Source organism: Maylandia zebra, linkage group LG7, assembly GCF_041146795.1.
Source record: "Maylandia zebra isolate NMK-2024a linkage group LG7, Mzebra_GT3a, whole genome shotgun sequence".
Lineage (NCBI taxonomy): Eukaryota > Metazoa > Chordata > Actinopteri > Cichliformes > Cichlidae > Maylandia > Maylandia zebra.
The window spans coordinates 11,233,096-11,260,745 of NC_135173.1; the positions used below are offsets into that span (position 1 = coordinate 11,233,096).

The 27,650-nt window shown below is 38.5% G+C and overlaps 1 protein-coding gene across 3 annotated transcripts in view; it reads left to right on the forward strand.

Moving 5' to 3' along the window:
• Positions 1–23,574: 23,574 nt before the first annotated feature.
• grm3 (glutamate receptor, metabotropic 3) overlaps positions 23,575–27,650 on the forward strand; it is a 40,652-nt gene continuing 36,576 nt past the window's right edge. For 2 of the 3 annotated variants that reach the window (XM_023152450.3, XM_004553290.5), the window contains exons 1-2: positions 23,575–23,822; positions 26,785–26,855. The gene's annotated coding sequence lies outside the window, so the exon portion shown is untranslated. Of the gene's footprint in view, positions 23,823–25,782; positions 25,874–26,784; positions 26,856–27,650 lie in introns of all 3 variants that reach the window. The other variant, XM_076885735.1, reaches the window with a different exon arrangement.

The window sequence follows — 27,650 nt, forward strand, 5'->3', positions numbered from 1 at the left end:
TTTCATATTTACTATTTCTATTATTATTATTATTATTATTATTATTATTATTATCATCAATGCATAATTAATATTTTGATTGTTTCTTTGCACAGTTGTTGACAATCCCTGAATAGGAAAGTAAACGAAACCTACAAAAACAGAAAAAAAAAAACATTATTCATAGGATTTTATAAATATTTGTAATACTGTTTATACCATTTTGGAATTGTCCGTTTACACAGAGATGATATAATGCTTTTCAGATAATAGGTACATTTATGAGGGTTTTGATTGTTCAAATTTTTGCATAAACACCTTTAAGCGAGAATTATTTTAACAGGCTCATATGAGCAGGGAGTAGTGGAGAACAGAAATGGAAAATGTAGTCAGGAGCATGAAGGAGAAAAAGGAAAGGTACCAAATCTCTCCGGGTCTAACAATAGAAACTCAGAGTCAGAGCCCGAGTGGAGTCAATTTGAATTCCCCCACAGACTGCCTATAAAACAGGGACACATGCTGAGAGTGATAAACCGGAGGATTCATTCATCCACCTCACCCCCGCCACTGTAGCCATCCACATGTTAGCATCCACCCTAGTGAAGTAAACTTTAAAAAAAAAATAGAGGAGGGAGAGATGGATAAAGTGACTCAATTACTTTGTAAAAACAGGTGGTGTGTATGTGTGTGTGTCTGTGAGAGCGTGAGAGAGAGAGCAAACACCTACAAACAGAGACACAAATAGTGTACACCTACAATATGTATACCATTGCAACAGAGGACCACACCTCACTACATTGGTGTGTACGCAGTTACTGTGTTTGGAAACCATAATGAACCAGGATGAGACCAGAATGGCTTGAAAGGAGCTTCCTTATGTTGCTTCTCATTTAGTATAGACTGATTATGGTCAATGTGATTATGTTAACAATGTTACAGTATAATGAGTATAATGCAGCTGTTAGTGTGCTGTGGCAGGATCTAAATCTAATTTTTTGGTTTATTTATTTGTTTGTTTGTTTAAAATTAGTAACACGGACATATTTTAATGTTTCGAAAGACAGATCAGATCATTTGTGCTGGAAGCTTTCTTCTTCTTCTTCTTCTTTTATCATTCCGATGTTAAATTCCAATGGAATTAAAATCACTATCTTCACACTTTTTACAAAATTACTGCTCTCCCTAGGTGGGATTAGTCTTGTGTGAATGAACTATTTCTGAAGCTCAAATAAGGTTAGAGGCCTCTACAAAAGTGAGAAGAATGTCTGGTAAAATTGGATAAAGAAAGTGCTTGTGCAACACATTGAGCTCTGACACAGCGGAGTGAAGCCAGTCCCTCAATCATGGATCAAGGTTATGCTAAAAGAGTCCCACTGTGCATAAAAGTGTGCACTGCTGTGGGGAAAGCAAATCAGTTGAATAAGAGTATCTTCCTCTCACCTTCACCTTTTTTTTTGTGAGCTAAACCTCATTTTTCCATCCATCTAGAGCTGAAATCTGTGTTTTCCTTCATGAGACTGCATTCAGTACATGTATAGTTACATACAGATTAAATCACATTTTGCACATTATCAGCTGTCTTGGTTGCTAAAGATTCACGGCACGTGAAAAAGAGTGTGCTGCATGCATTCATATACAGTCAAAAAATACTGACAAAGAAAGCAGCTGCTGTGAAAGAAACATTACAGTATATATATGTGTGTATGTTTTTATCATTCAGACAGCACACTGTTACCATGCGTTGATCTATAAGCATAATGTTTTTCCCCGGCTCACTGAAAGTGGTGTTTACTTGAAACTGTTGAGGTAAAGGACTCAAAAAGTTGCTGTTACTTCTATCCTGACATAGCTTGAGTGTTCAACAGAAGTTCAGGCAGTGACATCAGGAAAGTTAAACTCTTCAGTTAAATTCTTGCTAGATTCAAAATGTGATACGCTGCAGGAGGGTTACTTAAGTTCAGCTCTGTCTCTCCGTTTCCCTCCCTCTCGCTCTCTGTTTCATCTGGCAACAAAGCCATCCAAGAGTATGTAACACTTGGCTTGGTACTTCTGCACTTCAAACACACATCACCTATTCCCTGTACATGTGCACAAGCACAAATGCACATACAGATGTGTGAGTTGCTCACACAGCCCTCCAGAAATACACTCACTCACTTTTTTATAAATGCCACACCTGTTTGGTACTGTGTCTTCCAATGAGACGCTAGAAGAAACACGCTGGTTATCTAACCTATCCTCAAAGGATGGTAAGGCTTTGGGTGGTTGGCTGTGGGTGGTAAGGCTTTAAGAAAAATGTTGTCATGTGTTTAAGAAATGGTGAGTGTTGGTCAAATGGTCAGGTCATGGTCCCCTGAAAATATTTTTACAAGACATCTCAAGCTACAAAGCCACTCTAGAAACTTACTTCCCAGATACAAGGAATACTTAATCGATGTACACACACATACGAGTATGCAGTCAGACGTTTCAGAGAGAAGAGAAGGTGAGGGCTCTATGGGCAGCAGAAAGAAATAATTTCTTGAAAAGACAAAATCAAGGCCAAACATTGCCTTTGATTTATGCTGCTAGCCACAGAATAAAAAAAATAAGCAGAATAAAGGATGAAAGAAAGAGAAGGACACTTTTAACACTTGAATTATTTTTCATTAGAAGTGCAATGGAAAATGTGTTCTTTCAACATACATTGATTTTTTAGAATTGTAAAAAAAAACAGGTAAATCAATAAATTAACAAGTGAAATGATTAGTTCTTTAACATTTGCAAGAAAAATAATGAATTGTCTTTTATTGCCTAGATTTGATGTATTATACATTAAATCTTCCTATGAATTTCATGCTTCTATCAAAAAAGGCCGATTTATGGTTATCAGTCTGAAAATAACACAGTGATACAGCAAAGACTGTTAGATGCGCATGTGTGTATATATAACAGAATGATGATCTATTGTAAATATGACTCATGTATTTATTTTGTCACGATTATAAAGACAAAGTCAGGTTTCTGCAGCTAAAATTGTAAACTATTCCTGTTGTTTTACTTAGCATAACTGAGCAATGTCAGGGTTAGCGCTTTTATCTTTTGGAATGTAAGGTAGACACGCATGTGGGTGTATATGCACACCGACGTGCACATATGCACATGCGCACGTACGGATCCCCAAAGCACAGCAAGACATGCTATCTAAATTCCACTTTCTCAAGATCAAACTCCTCACATCTCAAAGACGAGACAGTTCTGCTACCCTGCCCTGTACTCAGCGAGGAGGAAGAAGAAGGTGGGAGTGAAGAATGAGAGCTCGGGCAGAAGGAGGAAGAGGTGAAGAAGAGATGGGGAAGAGAGGGAGGGAAAGACAAGGTAGTGCTGGTTGGCGAGCATATAAACTACATCTATTCAAGGACAAAAAGATTCAAATGACTAAAACTACAGCACTACACAGCAAATGTCAGTATGTGTGTATTTATGTGTACATACAGAGTGATACAGTGTAATGAATATACAATAACACCTGAGGGACTTTAGAGGGAAAAAAGTGTAGGAAATTTTATGTATTGGTACTTTATCAATTGCTCACATCTTACAAGCTACATCTTTGCCTTTGCTCTGACTAATATTGATGCTTTATGTTTATTCTATGCAGCCTGCACTGCTGTTTTCCCCTCAGGCTACAAAGAAATACACACAGACAGACAGACAGACACATGCTCAACATCAGAATGAGAAACCTAGCACATAAGGTAGCATGAACGTTCCTCCAAGGCAGTCTGGCTACAGACCGCTTTTGGTGCAGACTCTTGCACTCTGATAACAGAAAATTCCACCAAAACAAAGAACAATACATTGAACAATACCTTCACTGTTAAAACAAAGCATGTTGCACATGTTGCAATACGCAGAAAGCAATGCTTTTGCTTTTAAACATAGAATGTAGAGATTCTTTCAAGGTACGTGCATGTCTATCTTTGAACTTTTTCACCATTGATTCTATTGTGAAATGTGCAGGAAGTAGCTCCATTTTCAAACATGCTTAAAACAAATCAGCCTTCCAGCATAGATGACCATAACCAGCAATGCTGCACATGTATATCTGTCTGCATGAAGCCCTCATAACACACCCCCTTCAAATAAGACAGTGTGCTTTTGTGTTATTGTTAGCCTTAGGTAAAGGTTAGACTTGGCTAATGTTGGGATTAAGTTGAGTCGGAGGCTCACAAACATTTCCTGACATCCCATTTTTGAAGTCAAAAAATAAATATGATCTTACAACCTGCATTTTTTAATCAGTCATTCAATTTTTCTTCTGGTCATTCGTTTCATATCTATTGGTACTTTGAGCATCACTTGTGGGTCTTGCGCCAAAGTTTGAGGTATCACATTGTAGGGTGTATTAACTAATACTATAGGTAGATTGTCATCTTTCTAGCAAATTAGTCTTCAGGGTTTTTTTTCTGCCACACAGATTTCTTTTCTTTCGTATTTTTGAGCCATGTCACAGTTTCATTAGGTGTGGAAAAGATTTTTAAAGCAACCCTGACATCACCTTACAGAATGTGTCTTGCAGTAAGCCTTGAAGGTTAACATTTTCCATATTCATTTATCTGAAGAGATTGTTGTTACAACTATAAATGCAAAAATTATGTCTCAGTAAACATCCTGCAACAAATTAGTTGCCAACAGATTTTACTGAAACGTACAAATTTGAAGGTGATTTTAAAAAAAAAAGTCTAATTGAAGAATGATTAGACATGCTTTTAGTCCTGTGGGTTTCACCCCGATTTCTGCTAAATGACTACAGAGACTGGCCATAAAACACATCAGAAGCATTCTGACAGCTTTGTTTGGCCAATGGGGAAAACAGGTTGACAGTGGATGAACTGGCGTGGCTTCTACACTTCGATCTTTACCTGGATCTTCAGAATACATATGTCCGCATTGACTATGGTTGTTTTTTTTAATTCCTGCCAGGCAAACTCATCTCCTGGACTTAAACTTCAATTCTTCACTATGCAATTAGTTGTTGAACTTTTTAATCAAACCACACAAGCACCACTCCTCAACTCTAAGCATCGTTAGTGCTATTCCACAAGATTGTATGCCCAATCCATTACTTTACAATGTTTACATATATGTCTGCTCTCCCTCTTAACCAGACAAACCACATCTTCAAGTTTGAAGATGACACCACAGTGCTTGTACTTATCAACAATGTGTCTGCTTATAGATTGGTTGTCTGGTGCTATGACTGCAACCTCTCCCTGAACATCGGCAAAACAAAAGAGATGATTGTCGAGGGCAGGTCAGTGCAACGACCCAATGCTCTGCATTGAAGGCAAGGAGTTGGAGCATTCCACCAGCTTCAAGTTGCAGGAGCTAATCTGGTTGTTAAGTGATGATGTATTAACCCTGCTTTAGGGTCCAAACTACTCTGTGTTTATTAAGGCTGTAGTGTTCATAACATATTTTAATGCTGTGTATCCTGTCCTATTTAATCTGAACAAGACCCTAAAAGAAAGTCAGTGATTACTGTCAGCCTCTCTCATTTTTTATTACTACTATTCGTTGGCAGCATGTTTTAAAGCTCAGTTTTTAAAACCTTACGATGTAACCCAACCCATGCAGCAGTATATTAATGACTAACCTCATATTGTGGATGGAGTATCTCAGTTGTATTCCTGACTGAAGTTTGGTCCATTTTCACCATCCTGCCATGCAACTGCATTTGCCCCTAACCATCTCAAACCCTCATGTGTCAGGGTCCTGGGTCTCCTGACCCAGCGTTTTAGTTCTTTGTGATTTTTGTATTATTGTACTTGGTGTGAGTTTCTAGTTTCGATCCCTTGCCCTTCATGTTTCTCTATGTCCCCTCTGTTCTGTGTAAGTCTGTGTCTGCATGTTTGATTTCCCCTCTGTGTCTCTCGGTTCTTAGAGTCCTCTGCCTTATGGTTTATGTCTCTGTGTTTCTTAGTTGCTGTCTCCACTGTGTCAAGTTCGCGTCTCTGTGTGATCCTTCCTGTTTTACTTTGAAGGTCCGTGTCTTATGTGAATGTGTCCTGCTTTGCTTGTCTCGTCAGTTCTAATTTCCCCCAGCTGTGCTCTCCTTCTGTGTCTCATTCTCCTCGTTACTTCCCAGTGTATTTAGTCCCTGTGTTTCTCTGAGTCAGTGTTGCGTCGTACCCTCAACAAGCTGTGTGTGTTTTGCCTCCGTGTTGCCAGTGTTTTGTTTCCAGTTCAGTGTTTTGTGCTTCAGTGTTTTAGTCCACCAGCGTTTTTGTTTGTCTTTTGGTGAGTTTAGTTAGTAAGAGGTTTTCCAGCATTAAAGCTGTGCTTTAAGTTGAATTTCTGTGTCTGAGTCCTGCATTTTGGATCCACCACTCCTGCTTGCCCGCCTGCCACACAGCCAACCATGACATCATGTTAACTTTTATTAGCATTCGTCCTCCAGCTTCACTGTGCTAATGTGTTTAAATTATGCTAACCATAGCTGTGTAGGTAGCCATCCTTATACTACCTGCTAGTCCAACTTCAGTAACCCTACAAACGTCACTGCTGTTTAGTTTTTTTTTCTTCTTCATTTATGTTGCAAGTGACTGCAGAGCTATATGTTTTCATTTTTCATAAATTCCTCAGTTAGAACTCCCTGCTAATTTCGAACTCGGTTAAACTTCATAAATTCTGTTTTCATGGATACCTGGATGTTAAACTGGATGTTAAAATGTTACACCTGGTAGAGCAGCTACACTGATCATTTTATTAGAGAAGAAAGAATTTAGACAGTTTGTAAATCTCAGTGATACTGCAGAGTTTGTTTGACTTTTGGATCTGAAACGGAGTTTGGACCTGGAAATGGCTAATGACATCAGACTTAAAGACCTGATAGTGACAGAGCAACTGTCCTGGGACTCCACAACACAGCCTTGGCCATTAGAAAACCCCAACAACACCTCAAAGAGGCTATTGGTCAGTTTGAATCAATGTGTAATAGAAAGTGTGCTGACATACTGTCTGACTGCCTGGGTGTTCACCTGTACAAAGGCAAAACATGAAGTCTTCCAGAGGGTTATTAAAACTGCTGGAAATATCATCAGGACAGAGGTGCCCGATATTACAACCTTTTCCACTGCCCGCTGTTTGCAGCAATCACTACGTATCCTCATCGACTCTTCTCACCCTGCCCATCACCTGTTCCAACATCATTTCCCATCAGGGAAAGGGTTTAGATCCATTAAAGCAAGGACCTCCAGAATATCAAACAGTTTTTATCCACAAGCAATCAGATTCCTTAATAGCTTCCCCCTGCAACTTCCCCTGGCATTACATTTCATAGCACGAAATGCTATTCATTTATTATTAGTTTTTCTTATTTTGGAGGGTTCCTTGTTTTTGTGAGGATGCTGATTATTAACCTCTTCGTGGTAATCCAACCAGTGATGAAATATTTCACTCTGAACCAACTGAAGGACAAACTGAAAGTGCCATGCAGCTTTGGAAGAACTAGCATGTGGATATGTTAGAAAAGGCCAGATGGACTGACATAAGGGTGAAAAAACAGACACACGGATAAAGGGGAAAAAAACTCTGATTCACTGAGTCTGATTTCTTCAAACATGTGTTTTCTCTTTGCCCAGCTAAGCAGCATCTTTGTTGCTTCCTTTTTTACCATAAGAAGATTAGCTGTATGAGGTGATGCAACACCCTTAGATTAGAGCGCCTATAGTTGTTGTATTCATCACATCCTTAGCAGTCTTATTAGACTGGCTCCCGTTCCTGAACATTTTACAATAGCATTCGCACAAGGATTAGTTATTTCCCTTTAAATATAGACATGCTAAATCTTCAAATGGTAAAGCACCCTCTTTTTACATTCACAAAACATAAAAAAAAAAAAAACATCAACAGACAATCATCCTCAGACACACGCTCAGCGATGTCAGATTGATTGTCAGTTACTCTATGCTCTTCAGCAATTGTGGTAAATTCTTGTCTGACATCATCCATACTTCATGGTACATCATTTGGATTCATACCCTGTTCCACTTGTTTATGTAAATGCTGATATGACTATCTGTCACTCAACTCAATATCATTATGATTAATGTATGCTGTCCCACATATTCAGTTACCAGATCTGTAAGTCTTCATGGCAGATGCTGCCAGCAGTTTAATAAAAATGCAAAAATAAGCATGATTTTTGTTTTTGAGTTTAGTTGCATACACGAGGATCCGAGACATTGTGCATGAAAATCTCATAGAGAGATTTAGCATTCAGATGAGTCACGAGATGATCACTGCTGCATTCACATACGCACACGCATATGCTGACATACTACACGCCAAAAAAAGGATCTTCTACTCTACACTAAAGACATGTATTTTTACTGGGTTTTCCTGTGGCTGTAATGCTTTTGAAATCCATTATAAACGACATTTGTCTTGTTGAAAAATGATACAAATGTGTATCCAAAAGAAGACTTGCAGAGGGGTTGTAAATAGTATCTACAGATATTGTGAAAAACACACATGCAGTATTGCATACTTAGACTGAACTTTTTCATTTTGTTAGATTTGCTTTCCAGCAGTATCTTATAGTGAGCACAGCAAGCTGTCTCAGATATACACGCTTACACACAAATATATATAAAGTATATGCCTGGAGCATGCAATTACCTGTGTGTATGTGAATGACTGGTGGCAGTGTCATCATGATGGCTAAAGGATATTAGCCCCAGCAGGAGTGGCAGACATCTCACTGCTGCCATAGGGCTGTCTAACAGTGCAGAAAATAAAGGCTGGGAAACTCATTAAGACTCATTTACAATGTGTTGCTACAGAGTGCTCTAATTTAGACATGAAACTGACTTCAGATCTGCTCCTATGCTTGCATGCAAAATATATTCTTGCCAAAACCCAGCATTAACCACAAATCATCCATTTGCTACTTTGACTGCAGACGTTAGTATAGAAGAAAAATCTCTGTAAACACATTTGGCATGTAAATTAATAAATTTGTAGGCAATGGACAAGATTCTTTGCATCTGATTTAAATTTGTAGTCCGAGTGCTATTGACCAATCAGGTTGCAGCAGGCTTTGGTTGCATATAGGTAAATGGTGCATGATATACCAAAAGAGGGGTGGCAATTGCTGAAAAGCATTAGATAAACACTGAATATTTCTGATAACAATGTAGCAGACAGGACAAGAAATCTGAGCTTGATGTCCACTGGCTATAACGGATGCCCTAAGGCTACACAAACTAGCCAGTGGGATCCCAGGTTTGCAGAATATATAAAAACAAGAAGAATATATATTCTCAGAACCATTGTTTCTGGGTAGTTTAATTATCCATCATACTGCATATCTATCATATAAAAGTTGATAAGGTTTAGTATTTGTATGTCTTAATGAAGAGGTATTTACTTTTTTAATAAACTGGTGCACATATAAATGCTAATTATCCAGATGTCTTTCTTTTCATTTTCTTAACCACATATCCAGTTCAGGGTTGTGGGAGGGCTGGAGCCCAGCTGTCACAGGACCAGAGGGAAGGTACACCCTGGACAGGTCGCCAGTCTGCCACAGGGCTGACATATTAATCATCGTGTTTATATGAGATTTTGCAAATTAATAAATTAAAGCAAAAGAAATCTTGGTGAAAATTAAAAAGTACTTTACAAATACATAAAAATAGAAAAGAAAATATTTGTAAACTTCTGTTTGCCATTAAAAACATCTAAGCAGTGACTCTCACTAGTAAATAAAAGCAATCCCATCAGCAATCCCATCTTAACCATCTATTCCACATTCAGGCCCAATATTTACTGCAACCAATAAATCATATCTTCTATTCACACTGGCTCACCTGGTGCACCACAGTAACTGGCTTCTTTAACTTGATAAGTGAAGAAGCCACCTTAAGGCTGTGATTTGAAATTGTACCCCCAAGGCTCTATGCCACAGCTCACACATATCCTTTACCCAGTGTACACACACACACACACACACACACACACACACACACACACACACACACACACACACACACACACACACACACACACACACACCGGAACATGAACAAATGCTTTCTGAGTTATATATGGTTTGTCATCTGTGAGATTAAACATGCAGGAAATGATTTATTACTACTTTAGTAAACTTGTGAAGGCAATCTACATGTTTGTTTGTGTGAATACAGGATGTAAATACCTACATGTCTGACTTTATATGTGGTTACCTAAAAGTTGTTTCAGTTTGTGTGTGTGTGTGTATATATATATATATATATATATATATTAGGGGTGCAACGATACTCGTATCGATATTGAACCGTTCGATACAGTGCTTTCGGTTCGGTACGCATATGTATCGAACAATACAAAATTTGTAATTTATTTTATCAACTTTCCTTCTGACGATGCTGTCTGTGTTGAGCGCTCAGTGAATCTGCGTTCGACTACTCCGCCTAGGCTGCACTGGCGAGCGCAGATCCACTGAGCGCTCAACACAGACAGCATCGTCAGAAGGAAGAGTGCAGGGCAAGCTAGCGCAGTTGAGAAGAGGGCTACTGGAACTAGAGGGCATAAGTGGGTAGGAAACAGAGCTGGGGGCTGTTGGAATGCTACTATGCAAGTAACCCTGGAGGATGAGGGATCTCTTGAATCTTTGATGCCCAGCATCCAGACTGACGACGAACAACTAAACAAAGTGCTCAATGCAGTAACCACCAAATTAGGCGAGAGGCTCCAAGGACAACATCGGAGATCTTTGTCCAGAAGACTGCAGTCCTACGAACATACGTATTTCATTTTGGTAAAAATCGAATTAAGATCAAGGTCAAACGGAATGTGAAAATGTGTCTAAATTTTATATTACCCACAATTTTTATATTGCTAGGAGTATATTTATCACAACAATATTAGAGATGGCACGATACCACTTTTTTATGTCCGATACCGATACCGATATCATAAATTTGGATATCTGCCGATACCGATATGAATCCGATATAGTGTTTTTTAATCAACACAACTGTTTTTTAAATATCTTGCTGCATTTTGTATAAGTTCATACTCAAGTTTAAAACAACAACTACACTAAAGCTATTCTGTTATACCTGTATGCAAAAAAAATATTTCATAGTTCAGCAATACTGATCAATCTAATAAACTTAAACCTGCACCATCCTCCCTATTCTGGTATTTTAAAGAGTACTTAGCAGAAATATTAAGCAACCTAACTAATAGGGTTCCAACTCCCAGCAACAACAAAAATAAATAAATAAAAAATAGGGAACCACCCCTCACGCGCCACCTCATGATGCTCAATCGACGTAATCAACCTTAATTTGATGCAGTGTGAAAAAAAATGCACAGAAATCAATTATTTTTCAAGAAATATTAAATAGATTCAACATCTTTCTTCAACAAAATTGCAGACTGCACAGATGGTACCTTCCCAAAGGAAAAAGTACTATAGCTTACTAGGGTATATATATTAGACTTAATAGTCACTATATACAGTAATGGACTTCTATTCATTTTACATCAGATTAAAACTTTGGGTGTTAGATAATTATTTATTAAAAGCTCGACATTTTAAATGAGAATAAGAAAGAAAAGTATGTCTTTGTGCCCCCTTTTCCCTGTTAATGCCCTATCGGCCCCCCTGGCTAAACTTTGCTAGATCCGCCCCTGCACAGTTACCAGCCGTCAGCTAGAAAAAGATCCTGGTGTAGAAATTAATATTAAATACATTCTAACAACAGCTGATCAAGCTGAAACGTGCTGCTGTTGTTCAGCCGCTGGTTTCCTCTTTCTGGTGCAAAGTGGGCCAAAAACAAACTAGAGACACGGACTCGTGACAGAAAAGCCGATCAGCTGATCGTTAAGCAGTTTCATGATTGAAGTAGCAGCAGGAGAGGCAGTCGCTCCATATATCGCTTGTTAAGCTTAACGCAGGAATGCTTTACAAACATTCAGAGACTTACACACTTGCTTTACTTCTCTCGGGGACAACTTTGTCGGAGATGAAATGCCGGGTTGCTAGCGAAGCTCCACATGCTATCCAGACCACCACAGGTCCCGCATGCCACAGCCGCTCTATCACGTGATGCATACTGCTCCGACGTGCTAACGTTCTGAGGTGAGTTACGGCGTGTTGCAAGTTTTGTGAGGTGCTTTCGTGATATTTAATGGATCGGATTACATTTTTTATTTTTCTCCGATATCCGATCCAGTAATTTAGGTCAGTATCGGACCGATACCGATACGTAATATCAGATCGGTCCATCTCTAAACAATATACTAAGCCTTGGGGGACATGCGCAATTAAGTTGGCTAAGCATTTGACCTTCATTGTTAGCACCCAAGATCAAAGTTGACCTGGAAATTTTTTTTAAAGAAACTATAAAGAGTAATATATCATATGTAATGGCATAGAGAGAGCTGTACAACACACATTTTATTTTTTTTTACAGGAAGCCCTACAACATCCCAGTGATGTCATTAAAGACTTTCATCATTATATTGTAATAAAAACTGGCTGACTTCAGCATGCTGTAATAAAAAACACCCAAGTTTTTGTGTAGCCCTTCCCCTTCGAGGGGAGCTGCGCTCTCTGGGTGCTCTTGTTAGTAGGTGTGCGTATTTGCATTTACTCTTGTATATTTGTCTGCTGTTGTTGTATATCACTGAATGCATAGGATTTGTATTTTGTTTGTTTTTTTAGGATTGACACAAATGTTGGACAAAGCTTTTCACAAGATGCATAGGAAATCACAAATACTGTAGCGTTAAAGAAATCAAAGCACATGTAGAATTTATTTATTCATCAAAATGTTACCAAGATATACAAAGTATATCTTTTGGAATTAACATTTAGTGCATTGTGGTGGTACCTGTAAGGTTCTGTCAAGAGATGCGTTAAGTTTTCTCTGCACCATCATTGCCTCTCCTCAGCATCTTTGAATAGAACAGCACACCAAATTGGACACACATAATTACACATATACACACACTGGAACATATGGTCTCATATGGTCTGTAGCCTGGTTATGTTTCCGCTGATTAGGAAAGGGAGCTGAAATTAAAGGAAGATGAGAAGAAAGGTGGAGAGAAGAACTAAAGTCCAGAGAGAAAAATTAAACAGAGTGCTTAATTCTTTTTTTTTTATTATATTTTTTTAAGATTTGAAATGGTACCAAGGGAAAGTTTCATGCCAGACTAATTGTCTTCCTCTTTTGTTAGTCCAACTTGCTATTTTAATATGTGAACAACTAAGCGTGTGTATGAGTAAGTGTCTGCTTGTAAGAGTGTGTGCACATCCTTTGTGCACATGCAGAGAAAGCTGTAAATGGAGTTCTTGGGCATGTGTCCGTGTATGTGATTTTTGTGTGGCTAGGAGTATTATCCATAACACTGCAGGGCAATTTGAGTCCCTGAAGGGCACTCTGTGTTGTGAAAGAGCAGAAAAGCTCTGCCTTTGCCAAGCTCTCACCTGGACAGCTCTTCAAAGCACTCCTCTCAGAGCAGCCATCCTGGAGCGACTGGCATGGGCAGAAATAGCAGTGTGATGGAAGGAGATATGTGACCAGTTCCAACCAAGGCAACCACTTAAAAAAAAGTGTGTGTGTGTGTGGGGGGGAATAATAGCAAAGCTAGAAATTCATTCAGTGTCACTATCTGCGCTGTACTTAAGATCACCTGAAATGAGAGCATGCTACATGATGTCTTAATCATTTCATTATAGCTCTAGTTGCAGCTTATTAAAAGTTTTCTCATTGACAGCCTGTGCTGCAATGTTGTGACACAGAAAATAGTGGAGAAGGAATGAGAGGAAGAATAAGGGAAGAACCAGGCAGAGGAAGTCTACTTCAGTTGAGAGGTTTGTAATTAGTGAAAGTGATAATTAACCAAATGGGAGATTAATGGACAAGGATAAAATGATTTCTGCGCTATTTAAAGCATGCATGCACAAGCGTATATCAAAATCGCATGCTACATAATACTCACTAGGAGATAAACTATAAATACATGTGGAAAAGACAGAACAACATGCCTTACCTCAGAGTAAACCAAAGATGAGAAGAAGTTTTGATATCGCAGAGCTGCCCTGGTTTAGATGACTCTTGATAGCCAGGGATGGATCACCTCATTAAAGAATCATCCTTTTTTTTTTTTTATCAAATCTCAAAATTAAATATTAAAACATGTGATAATGAACTGGTCTGCCTGCCTTACTGCTGTCAGAAGACAAGACAGATAAGACACACTTCTATGAGTACAGGCATACAAGCACCATTAGTTGATTTAAAGGAGTAAGTCTGCCTCTTATTCATTATAGAGCACCTTTGCCACCTTCGGTTCCTGCCAAGTGCTAGTGAGTTTTATCAGCACTCACTGTGGGCATATCTCACTCTATTCTCTCTCAGCCTGACATCCTTAAGGAAGCAGCCTTTTATAATTTTGGATGCTAGAACCCTGTTATTATCCTAATGTTCATTCTGTGATTTTCAGCACTTACGTGTGTGAGTCTATAATTTTATAATTTGGTGGGGACGTACATCTGTTTAGACAGTCACATAATGGAGACTCGCCTTCCTTTTGGGAACAAATAATAAATCCTCATTATGTAAATCACCAAACAGAGGTGAGGCACAGGTTAGTCTCTAAGAAATAAATGTAAGTTCAGATAATACTCTCTTAAGTGATAATAAATAGAGTAAACACACAAGTGAATGTGTAGCTACGTTCTTATCTTCTACTTTGGGTACTGACAGAAAGAACAAGACTGCAAATACAAGTGGTTCCTCTCCTTTGGTCTCAAAGCACAGATACCTCAGATATGTCACCTACGGTTATGCATGTGCTGAAAGAATTAAATCATTGATGCAAGTTAAAGAGGTAGAGGGAGTTGCTTGGTCATCTTTAAGGATCTCAGAGCTGCTGCTCCTCCAGAACTAAAGGAGCCAGTTGAGGTGGTTTGGGCATTTTACTAGGACACCTATTAGATGAGGTGTTTCTGGCATGTCTTACTGAGAGCAGCCCAGGAGGCCAGATCCATTATACACTGGACACATGATGTGACAGTGGTGGACTGGGAATAACTTGGCATCTCCAGAAATAATGGGAGGAGGTGGCTGGGGAGACATAGACTTGGGCATCTCTGCAAAAGCTACTGCTCCTGCAGCCCAGACCCAGAAACACAGAAGATGATGGATAGATGGATGAGTCCTCTTAATTTTACGGTGTATCTAAGATTCAGATTTCTGCCTCAGATATATCAGTGCAAGTGCTTCTCTGCTGTTTTAACCTCTCCAACATCCAACCCATACAACTGTATGCTCTGAGAGGCACAATTACTTATCAACTCTCAGTTTGTGTTTATTCATTTTAAAAAGCATATATTTTTCTATCTTCAAACTCTATGTTTAGGACCACCAAAATGAAAATGTTGAATTTCAAGAATTGCTTATTTTTAGTGAGGAAAGCCAGAAAGTAAGACTCTCTGGATGATGCAAGCACCAAACTTCAATTACTAATTGTATGGTATCAGTAGCGTTGAAACTTCCAAAGGAAACCCCTAGTGTAATCCCCTCCGTGATTTTTTGTAACACACTAATGTAATGAATTGCTATAATAAATCCAGTAATCACATTAGATTTACTAATCTGTTATTACTTGCATTAGTCTGCAGAAATCTGCATGTGGGGTTGATATTTAAACAAATCATCAATCATGTTCTTTCACTAATTTTAAGCTCCTTATTGCATAATATTTAGATGCTGTACCACAGGGGTTTCTCAACTTTTGGGATAAGCAAAGCATTTTTCCTAGTCCTTCTTTCAGGGTGGCTGTAGTTCAGGAGATAGGTGGTCTATCAATTGGAAAGTCAGCAGTGCGATTTCTGACTATTCTGCATGTGGAAGTATTGGGCAAGTTACTGAATCCCGAGTTGCCATCGATGCAGCCACTGAAATTGTGAGTGTGCATATGAAAAAGCACTTGTATGAGTGTTTCTATGTGTGGGTGAATGGCTTGTACTAAAAAGTGCTTTGAGTGTTCATTTAGAGTAGAAAAGCCCTGTACAAGTACCTGTCCATTTACTATTCTTCTTCCTCTGTTCCTGTCAACTCACTTGGAGGGAGAAGAAAAATAGAATAGCAATCTGCATCTTTTGAGGAATAGAGATATTCTTTTTATATTTGTTGCATGAAAGGGAAAAAACTGTAGTGGAAAACTGCAAACTCCACTCACACCTACAACAAGTCCTAGCAAAGTAACTAAATTAAGTAGCAGATCGGGTTATTAATTAGTTTCAGCTACTTTGTTGTCAATTGAATTAATAACAGGTGCACTAGAGAAGCAACAATGAAACAAAGCAGGAATCATTTTTCACTCTATTTTTTCCTGATTGTTTTTTTCCCACTAGTTTTACATTTGGCAAGGGTCAGTGTCACTACTAGTAGCATGAGGCAATACCTGGACATTTCCGAGGTTGCACAGGTGGTCTAACTCCTACTGGCACATCAATACCTGCCGTTGCCAGAAGGTTTTTGTGTCTCCTAGCACAGCCTCAAAGCATGGAAGAGATTCCAGGAGACAGGCAGTTCATCTAGGACAGCTGGACAGGGCTATAGAAGTCCTTCACCTATTGATTGCTATGTCAGTCGAACTGAATTGAATTGATTCAAGCTGAATTTTGTTAATGCTTGAACACTAAGTAGAGGATGCATGTAGCCTAAAATTTTATACAGTTACCTGTGACAGTGCATCTTCAGCCATTATGTTGACTAGCCCAAAGGTAATCTAACAGGTAGTGTAACAAATTCTTTTCTGTAAGTAGTAAGCGATTAATAAAATTAATACAATTCTTTTTTGAGTAGCACTACCAAGCCTTATAGAAAATATTGTCCTACCTTAATTTTTTACACTGTTTTATGCTCCAAGTCACCTTTTTTATTAAGAAAACAGAGACATGAAGTTTTGTTCTTATCATGACAGACTTAAAGTATTTATAGAAGCTCTTATGCCACATTCATGCTACATACAGCTTACAAAAACAGTACAATAATTTTGTATTTAAGTATCTTAGCTACTGTCTGAGGCAAAGCTATGTATTTGTGTCCCACTTCAAATTTGCAGCTGGGATATAGTGTGAGAAAAATTAGAAAGAGTGCCAAGAAACAGAGGGTAAAATGTGTGGGAAAGTGGTAGAAGACAGGTGTAGCGGCATGATTTTTTTTTAAAGTGGAGCCTTGTGCGGGAAAAATAAAAGGAGAAAGACAAAATACTCACGCATGCAATCACACACATACAAATAAACACACCCCTCTTCAGAACAGACAGAAGGGCACACAAGTCCAGTGGTCCACATAAATTGCATAATATCTTATCTTTTAGTATACACTAAAAATGTCCCACAGACTTGAATACCACGTAAGGGTCAATGCAACCCAAGTCATTTTTTGTACCTAAAACTAACAAGAAGTGTCAGACAGAAATTACTTTATCTTTAAAGCATATATTATATTAGCAGTTTTGGACATAAGTGGCAAGTTTTATCTTCCATACAAAAAGAACAGCATATCAGAAAACACAGACTGTAATTCTAAAAAAAAAAAATCAGATTGTTTTTTAATCTGGAGGATTTACAACAAACTGTGAATCAGTCCTGCAGTCTTTCAATTTTAGAGACAAGATGGCCAGACTCTCCAAAAGATATACTAAAAAATACTGCAGACTGCAATATCCCGACCACAATATTAATAAAAAACTGCACCAGTTGAGGGCTGTCAGAGTTCAAAGTGTTTGCTCTACAAAATTAGGATTCAAAAATGAAGATCTAAAAAAATTCTGTAACACTGGCTTTAGCTTTAAAACTACGACTGTGCTAACACTTCTTTGATCACCAGTTAAGACAGTTAAGAAAAGGAATAGTCAGTTTGTTTCCAACTGTCTCCAGCATCCAAAATGCTGTTAAAATGTGCATGCACTACATGTTTGTTTATATGGGGGAAAGAAACGATCTAAATTGTAGTTGAATCATGAGTTAATTGAATTATAAGTAATTGAATAAGTAGGTAATTGAACATATCTGCATCCTGTGTCAGAGTCTTTGACTTACATTGATTTGGCCTCTTCTTCTATCATCTATGCACTCTTATTGTCAGAATGTTGCTGCAGATCGCCTCATATCATTAATCAATTATTCACCAGTAGCCTGTTAATGTTTAATGAGTGAGGCTGCTGCGGTCAATTACTAATGAATTGTGGTCATGGTGAGAAAGCTCAGAGGATAGGCCAGATCAGATACTATACAGACTGTGTGTGTGTTTGTATACATATACCTGAAAACACTCATTGCTTGCATTGGTATTTGTATATGTAAATTACATTTTTGTAAGTTACACGATAACAATACTAAAATTAACAGTAATTAAGGGTCATTATTTATTTTGTATTTTGTTTGTTTTGTTTTTGTTTATTCCCCTTTGTGTATGTTTGTTTATTTATAGGTTGTTGTTTTTTTTTTTCTTATATTGATTTCTTTGATTATATATATTCTTCACTATATGATTTATTTGGGGTTTTTTTTAGAAAAACAGATGCTTTTTGGCAGTTTGTTCATTTATTTGTTTTTATGAATTGTCATAAGGCTGTGATTGCACCAGGCTGAGAAAGTAATTACAGACACCATTCTCCCCAACATTTTCCAATCCCTCCCGAGGCATTCCCAGGCTATATATCAACTCCTTTTGACACAAAGAAGCAGCAGGTATACCCCAGAGGTTGAGCCGTGTCACACTGTTCTGCAATCTAAATATTTTGGTCAACACTCAGAGCTCCTGACCAGAGGTGAGGTTTGTGACTTCCAGCTAAGCTCCCACTTCATCACAAGAGTCCTTTTGTTGCCTGGAGTGAACAATCCACTCTGCTTCAGCAGGAAACCATGCCTCAGACTTGGAGGTGCTAACTCTCATGAAACTCAACTTCAAACAATCCCAAATGGGAAGTGAAACATGTGATCTAACAAAACTAAAAGAAGCATATCAACTGCAAAAAGCAGAGGCTGGACTGTACACACTTCTCATCCCAACTTTGCCTTGAGATTCTGTTCATAAATCTATGCGTATATGAAATATGAATGAAAATAGGATCTCAACAAGGGGTCCTCATACTCCATTATCCTGTTGAACCCAGTGTACAATTGCTTAGAGGACATGGCCATAAGCCAACTCAAATCATTAAAACAATTTAGATTGGAAATGATTCATATTGCCCATCCAAGTGACAGCCTCCTTTTCAGCACCCTGGAATAAAGTTTTTTGGGAGGAGGCTGAACAGTATGATACTCTGTTAGTAAACCCTCAGTCCACTAACTGTTTCTACACAGAAACTATCCCCAGCCTCCATGTGACAGTGAAAAGGTGTGGCAGTATGTAGGGATGTAGTGATTCCAATCCCATTATCAACATCACTTATCAGTTCTCTTATCTATCCTCATTGGGTTCTCTTTGGCTCTGCTTTGAGAGTCACCACCATCGCTAAGCAACATATCAAAGACATTACATTTTTGCAAATTAACTACATGCTGTGTGGTCAAATGTTTGTGCATGTTGTGTGGGCAAACATACTTTTCTTAAAAGTACTGCAGTATGTTACGCCCTGTAGAAAGAAATGTGTTACACTACTCTTCACAGTACTTTCACATGAAATGCTCATAGTTACCATTTCATAATATAAACCTATTGGCTACAGTCCCACAGACCAACACAAATCCTAATGAGGACTCTTGGTATTTACGTATGAACACCAGAAACAGCACATATGGAAACCAGCACAGAGACTTCAGAGTGAACAGCACAGTGATTCTACTTTATAAACATGAATAGGTGGAAAAAGGGGCTGCAACCTGATTGCTCATCTCTGCTTTTGTTACCTGTTGAAGTTCAGGATCTGGCTGCAGGGCTGGGTTCTGGATTCTAGCTTAGCATTAGCATGCAATCTGTGCAGGTGCTTGCAATGAGCGAAAGTTTATAATGCAGTTGTTTCTGCCCTGGATGCAGTTTCTACTTCACTCTTGTCTTTTTGTGCAGTAAAAATAAAAAATAAATCCACACTGTAACCTGCGCCACTAATTTCCTCGCCTGCACAAAAACTGAAATCAGCTGATTGTAGCGCAAGTTCAGCGGATAAGTGGAACTGATAGGCAAGCAAACGAAGTATTACAAGTGATTCAACTAACAGGAACCAGTTCCCTATAAAAGCCAGTTCTCGGTTCAATCCCCAATTATATTGATCACCATGGATGCCAGGATGGGCTCTGGGGTAGGTTGTACTGTAAACCTGGCAACCAGCAAACCAGGGGACCTTGGTATTCTAATAGCATTAGAAAGCAATAAACCATAAAACACAATGAGAATGAGAAAAACAGTGGGAAATAGAAACACAGATTAGAATTCTTGTTTTTGCTCTTCACTCTTTTTTTTCTCTACTAGAAATTTGCATATTTGCATAGCAGCAAATAATGTTTAGATGTAAAACATGGCAGACTGAGGCTGTGCCAGGTGAGTCACTGTTCAGTGACAAAGTATTCAGTACAAAGTTTTTTTGCGTGTATGTGTGTGTGAAGGGGGGTGACTGATGAGCAGACGAACACGAGACAGGTCAGTGCACGTCCTGTGAAATGTTTTTGGCCCACAGTCTGTTGGCCATGCCTCTGTAACCAGGATAATTAGAGCCCAACCCCCTGTTAGGAGCCATAAACAGCCAAAAACAACATTAACCATTTGATACACAATCCCAAACACACACATTATTATCTATTCATCTAAAACAAATTTAGGGCAAATTTGATATGCGTCTTAATTTCCAAATATGAACATTGTGTTCGTATGCCAGCTACACACTGGCAGACTTTTGTGGAGTAGCGACTGTGACAGCATCTACGCTATTCTGAACAGACCATTCCAGTCTTTTGAATGGGGCCTTAGCAAGAGAAGAGAATGTTATCAAGGAAGTATTCAAACCGAACAAAAAACCTGGGTTACAGGGTTTTGGTTGTTTTTTTTGCAATGCATGTTTACAAAAAATGTGAACTGTAGTCATGTGTAAAAGAATGTCTACATTTTTAGGGTTTCATATATGAGAACTTACCAGGTCCTAAAATTGCAACATCAGGTACAGACAACCTCATCTGAACAATATCATGTCATTGTTTATTAATACAATCTAAGCCAATATGTGTAAAGGTGTAATGTGTGAAAAACTAAGTTGCCTATCAATCTGGGAACTGTTATGAGGCCTCCAAACAAATTGAACTCCATCACTCTACATTAACAGAGATTATTTACTTTTTCTTATTATTATATTGTTCATTTATAATTACTCACAATTATTCATGTTTTTCAAGCAGAAAACATTTTAGACAGCTGCCTATCTTCCCGAGAGTGGACATCGCGGCATGTTAAATGATACAGTCAGTATTTGTACAGTTAGCCTTGTTTGAAGCCTCTTCTCTCTACAAAGAACATGGCAACATGCTTAGGTTTGCAGCGACACATCTGAATAAACAACAGCACTTAACAACACTAACCATAAGACTCAATTTAAAAAATATACTTCTTTTATGTCAGACAGAAATTTCCCTAATCGCCTCAAGCTTTATGTTTCTATGAGTTCTTTTGTCCACTTGGCAACATCACAAGTGACCACACTGACCAAAGCAAATGGACGCTTGTGGTTATAACTAGACCGGTTGTCTGACCAACACTGGGCACACTTCTAAGCACACTCGCTCCTCTGTGTGAAGCTCCATCCATCACGAGGCCAAGAAAGGACAGAAGACCATGGGAAATGAAGCATGGTTAATTCTATTAGCGCATGGACACAAACAATCTGTGGGGAATCAAAGAAGAAGGAAACATAATCCCAGCAGAGCCATTTCCTGCTGCATGAGCTGGAGCAATTCACCATGATAAGGCAAAATGTTAAATTCCTCTACAAATACACATAACAGTATGAGGTAGTTTCATACAGTGACGTTCAGGATGTCCACATTTGCCATCTATCTCATTCATTTCTCTCTCTCTCTCTCTCTCTCTCTCTCTCTCTCTCTCTCTCTCTCTCTCTCTCTCTCTCTGTGTTGCTCTCTTCCTCTCTCTATTTCTTTCTTTCTTTTTTCTTTCTTTTTTCATTCTTTCTTTCTTTTTGACTCTGCTGTCTGTGGGGAAAGGCCTGGCACAAAGCTCTCAAGCTGAGTGACCCTTATGGGACAAAGCTGGCTTTCTAGGCTTTTTGCATATATGCATGCCATCCAGACAATGAGGCCTTTATTAGAGTAGCCAGCATCTCCGAGCTGGAACGACAGGGATGAGGAATGGAAGTCCGAGAAAGCTGTGACTGACACTGGGCACAAGTGAGAGTGTGTGCATTTCCCACCTCTTTCCCATGCATGTGTGTTTCACAGAGGTGTGAAGTGGATGCTCTTACCCTTTCTTCTTCAGTTAACTAAGAAATCTCTTCTCAACTAAAGCTTAATCTCACAGTTTTCTGATGCCAGGTAGCATCATGCATTGCATGTATGGAAAAACGGCCAAGCTAGTTAGAAACTTTCATGTCATAAATCTCCATATAAAACAGGCAAAACAATATGCTGTGGCCTTTAGCTGCAATCACAAACAGCTCTGAGCAAGCCCTCAGACAGGCTATCTCTATGCACTTGACTAACTTTACAATACAAAATCAAGATTTAGTCGAATGAGTGCTTGTGTTCGAGTGTGTGTCTGTGTGCATTGTACTACGTATTTCTGTGTGTATTGGTGTTGAGTAGAGAAAGAGGACGCTGTGTTACTCAATCATGCGTGAAGAGTATGTTCTGTTCAATAGGGGCTGCGCACTTGCATATTTGCATTCTAATGACTCCATATGCATAATCGTACTAGTACAGATACTCAGATGCGTACCTGTGTACACATAAACACACACCTATACCTACACACACACTACTGAATGCCACCTTCTGTTGTTCTCCTGATGGGAAATACACAGGTAAGAGAGACTGACACCTAACTTGTGAAAAATATCATGCATCCTGTTAGTGTGACGCATGATGTAAACTTCTAGTCACATCTCCGGGGTTGGATGCCCTTCTCTTCTAATATGCCTGAGCTAGCTGAAGCATGGGCTGCATGTTTAGTGCTGTTCTTCATGCTGACAAAATTGACTGTAATAATGTGTTTTAAACATAATAGAGCCTCCATAAAATTTAAAAAAGGGGTAAGGATTTTTATATATACACCACTGCTTATGTGTTTTGAGCCGGGCTACAAGGACAGATGAATGCGAACAAATTCTGTGTCACTCTGCACCTTTATACACATAAAACATCTATTTTGGAGCAGCACACACATATACACACACCTCTCTTCTCACTCTCTCACTCTCTATCTTCACTCACTGAAGCTGGAGTTGTTGTTCTGAGTGGTAAACATGTGCTAAGGGGGGGGGTGAGTGGCTAAGTTTTCTTTTTATCCAATAAAAATGTCTCCTTGCCAGATCGATTGTTGTTGCTAGGAGACTGAAGCATCCTTTGGCAAGGGGCTTCAGCTCTGCTCGTCTGTTGTTTCTCTCTCGCTCTCTCGCTCTCTCTCTCACTTACTCTCTCCTCACTCGTGCACGCGCGCTCACGGGCACACACACACACACAGCCACGGAGCTGGCGCGCAGAGCAGTGGCGCCCATCCTCTCTCTCAGTGCGACTCCTCCGAGGGATCAGGAGTAGACTAAGTCAAACTTCCAGCAGCTTGAGATTTGTGCGCAACCTTTCAAGGATCGAAGCCGTCAAGGTAGGTCAAATCTCACACATTCCTGACTGGTAGGCAGTGGTTGTCAGAGTGCAGTGAAAGAATTGACAGTCCGGGAGCGTTCAAGCGCGCGTCAGCCAATCCTACTGTAGGGAACAATTTGCTTTGAACTTTGCGCAGGATTTAAAAAGCCAGTTGTACTGCATAAACGTGCTTGTTGTTTCCTTTCAGTCACGTTCAGTAATTCTGGGTTGTGTCAGCGGGGGGAAAATGGTTGCTAATCTCTGCAGCAGATGCACGATAAAGATACAGAAGGTGAAACAAAGACTATCTGCAGTTGCGTATTTCACTCCGCGCGGAGAAGTTATTTGGGTTCAGACAAACCGCACTGAGGCATGTCCCTTGGCTTTAGGCTTCCCGGGGAAGGGTGGGCGGGTAGTCTTTGAAAAGAGGCATACAGGTGGATCCGATATCTGGATCTGGTTATTGTTTATCAATGTTACTTTCCGTTTGCATCTAAGGATCCACTTCACACCTTGCGCTAGAGGAAAGGCAAGTGGACCTGCACTGAAGGTATAACAAGCAAAATGGGAATGTCCACATTAGTTGCTGTCTATGAGCTATACTGGCTTTAACTAGCAATGTTATATTTCTCACTAACAAGCGTAGAGGGGTAACAGAACTTAGAGGATAACTGGATAAACATATTGATTCATATAGCCAAACCCACATGTTATTACTGGCCTTTAAAAAAAAAAAAAAAAAATCTTCTGCACTCTACTAGAAAAACAACTGCAAATTACAGTTTTATAAACAGTGAAAAATCATGGCCCGTGTCGGAATTCATGTAGAGCAGGTGCATTTTTATAAGCCCCGAGAGAGAGGTTGTAATTAGCTTTAATATATTAAGGGTCTATAATGTGCTGTCTTTTAAAAACAAACATAAAAACAAAAACAATGCATTTTAGGTGTGTGTATTTTTGTGTTTAATTCTTACTGGTGTGCATTTTGGACACACTTCAGAACAGATATCATTCCTGCCCCACACGACCCATGCTGAAACATGCATCAATGTGTTGAATAGTCAGTGAAAGACTTTTGATTATTCTTAATCAATTTTAACCAAAATTGTCATATTTTACTAGAATGATATGCAGCAGATAAGGATAAAATAATGTTTCTGTTATACTGGAGTTACTGTATTGAATTGGGAACTACTAGGTGATATATAATTTTACCAAACCATGATAAAATGTCCATCTGTGATAATCATATACTGTGTTTGTTTTTTTTTAGCTCTATTAGGAATGCGATATCAAAATGATTAGGTTACTAAATAATAAGCAATGAGAATTTTTAAATTAACTATGTTGCTCAGTTAGATAAGAGTGTATTTGCTCAATGTGAACATGTTATCATTGCTTGTGTAAAATGACAGCTACATGCTTTTTCAGAATAATATATATGAATATAAAATATTCATGTTTCTATGATTATGGTTTTTATGTATATTGTAAAAATGTAATGTTTGATTAACTAGGCTGGGATGTCCTTATTGATATAAAGCAACATCAGTGTAAATTCTTTGTGAAACTTGTTGCATAACTAAGTTTAATTTAACAATTGTACAGAGAGTTTGCACATCATTAACTCTCTGCATGTGCGTGCAAGGATGACAACTATAGGTGGGGATGTAGTGACATGTTAAGACTTTAACTTGTGTTTACATGCTTATGTGTAAATGTATTTATGTGCGTTCTTCAGTGTCAGGAGATTAGCCAAAGTCCCTTTTCTAGAGCCATAAATGAGAGATTATGGTGAGAATTTATGTTGTAGTCAGTTCTTTAAGCTTTTATAGGACATTTAAAAAGTTTTATTATTCATGGGGCACAGTGGCAGTTAATAGCAGTTAAATCCAAAAGCGACTTGTGTATTAGAAATATAACACAGTACTCATAGAAATTTTTAGAACGTCACCTTTATCATGACCTCTTTTCTGCAGCTATAGCCATATGTGCTGTGGGGAGCTCTAACATCCTGAAATGCACCTGCTCAACAGCTTGACAGGATTGTGCATGACAGCTGAGACGGAGGTGTGTTTAATCATAAGTTGGTGACTATATGTTACCAATAGTAGGATGTACATTAACTGCTGAGAAAAAAAGGAGAGAGGAAAAGGGGAATTTTGCTCCAAGAGTGTTTTTAAGACATTATCTATATTTTTGTTATATTCAATTAAAATTTTAGAAAGCAATATGGATATTCCATGTAGTGTTATTTATTTCTTTATTTATCTATGTGACTAATGTCCTAGCCAGTTAAAAATGGAACATAATTTTACTGAATATAAAAGGATGAGAACATTTAAAGAACTATCAAAACTGAGCAAAATTTAATAGACAAGGATGAAAATATACAAATATTTTTGCATGATTTAGAACTATTTGAAACAATCACATTATATAATTATCATTTGAAATTTTGCTGAGATGTGTGGCGCTCCAGTGAAGAGGATTAAGTGTGACTAACTGGAATATAAATAATTTTAAATAATTTCTTTATTTAATCGTTTGTGCGTATGTTAAAAATATCGTTTGTATGCTACATTTTTTAGAAGGATATTTTCCTGTTAAAATGTTTGATGAAGCATACGTCACTAAAACTCAAGCATAGAAAAAGCTGCCACTGACAGTCAATTACCAGCTTTTGCTCCTGCTTTACAGTAATATTCATTTAAACTGGTCAACAGTGTCTCCATACTTTTGACGCTCAGGTGTTTCTGAGGACAGCAGAGTGCTTTTTTATGCCGCTGTCCTTGGTGCTGAATTCATTTTCTTCCTGACTCGAAGTCTTTATAGGCAGTCTCATACCTACAAGGCATAAATGAAATTAACATCACACGAGATTGTATTTTCACAATTGTTATACTGATGTGAAATCATGACTTTTCCTCTTTTGTTCTGTTCTTTCTCTTTCTGGTTTCTTGTGTTCATCAACACTGAAGATGAGGGGATGAAAACATGGAATCTAATCTCAGTGTAAAGCCAAGACGAGTCTAACACAGTAAGCAGACAGGTAGGTTAAAAATGACAGTGACTTGTTTCATGCAAAAAACAAATGAACCACTTTGATGAACAAATATGGACATGAACTATGTTCTGCTTCTGCTTGTCAGTCTGCTCCATGTGTGTTATCCTGCATGGACATGTAGGTTAACAGCTGCCTCTAAGTTGCTATAAGTATGAATGGCTATTTGTCCCTATGGGATGAATTTATGACCAACCAGTGGCATCACCACGCATTAAAAGAATAAGCGAGTGTCTATTGAAGTAATTAAATGCAATAATTTGCTGCTCACCATCAGCCCGATATTTTGTTAAAGTAGGTATCATTCCATGAAGCCATATTTGCATTCAGCTTTATGTACTATACCATCATAATAAGACAGCACTATCACTTTCATGGCAGCTTCATCACAGAAACAAACAAACAAAAACACACATGGAAGTTTGTTCCAAATGAATAGATCTCTAGTTTCCCCACTTTTAAATCTGCACATTGCCAACTTGCCACATCGACGTCTGGCTTCACCTACTTGATTGTCTTGTTGTTGTTGTTTAAACATGATATTTAGGAGTTTGGCTGTACCAAGGACTGATAATTTGAATATCAGTCCTTGACTTCCAAAAGCCAGCATGTCGAAATTTTACAAAATATTTATTTGGCATATTTTTTGTCTGTAAGACGGTTATTGACCAATAAAAGTGATGGGACATAATGCTTATAACAGTGACCTAAATTAAGGAATCCTAGAAAGCAGGAGAAGGCATCATAGAGAAAAAGTTACACTGGCATATTTGTATAAAGATT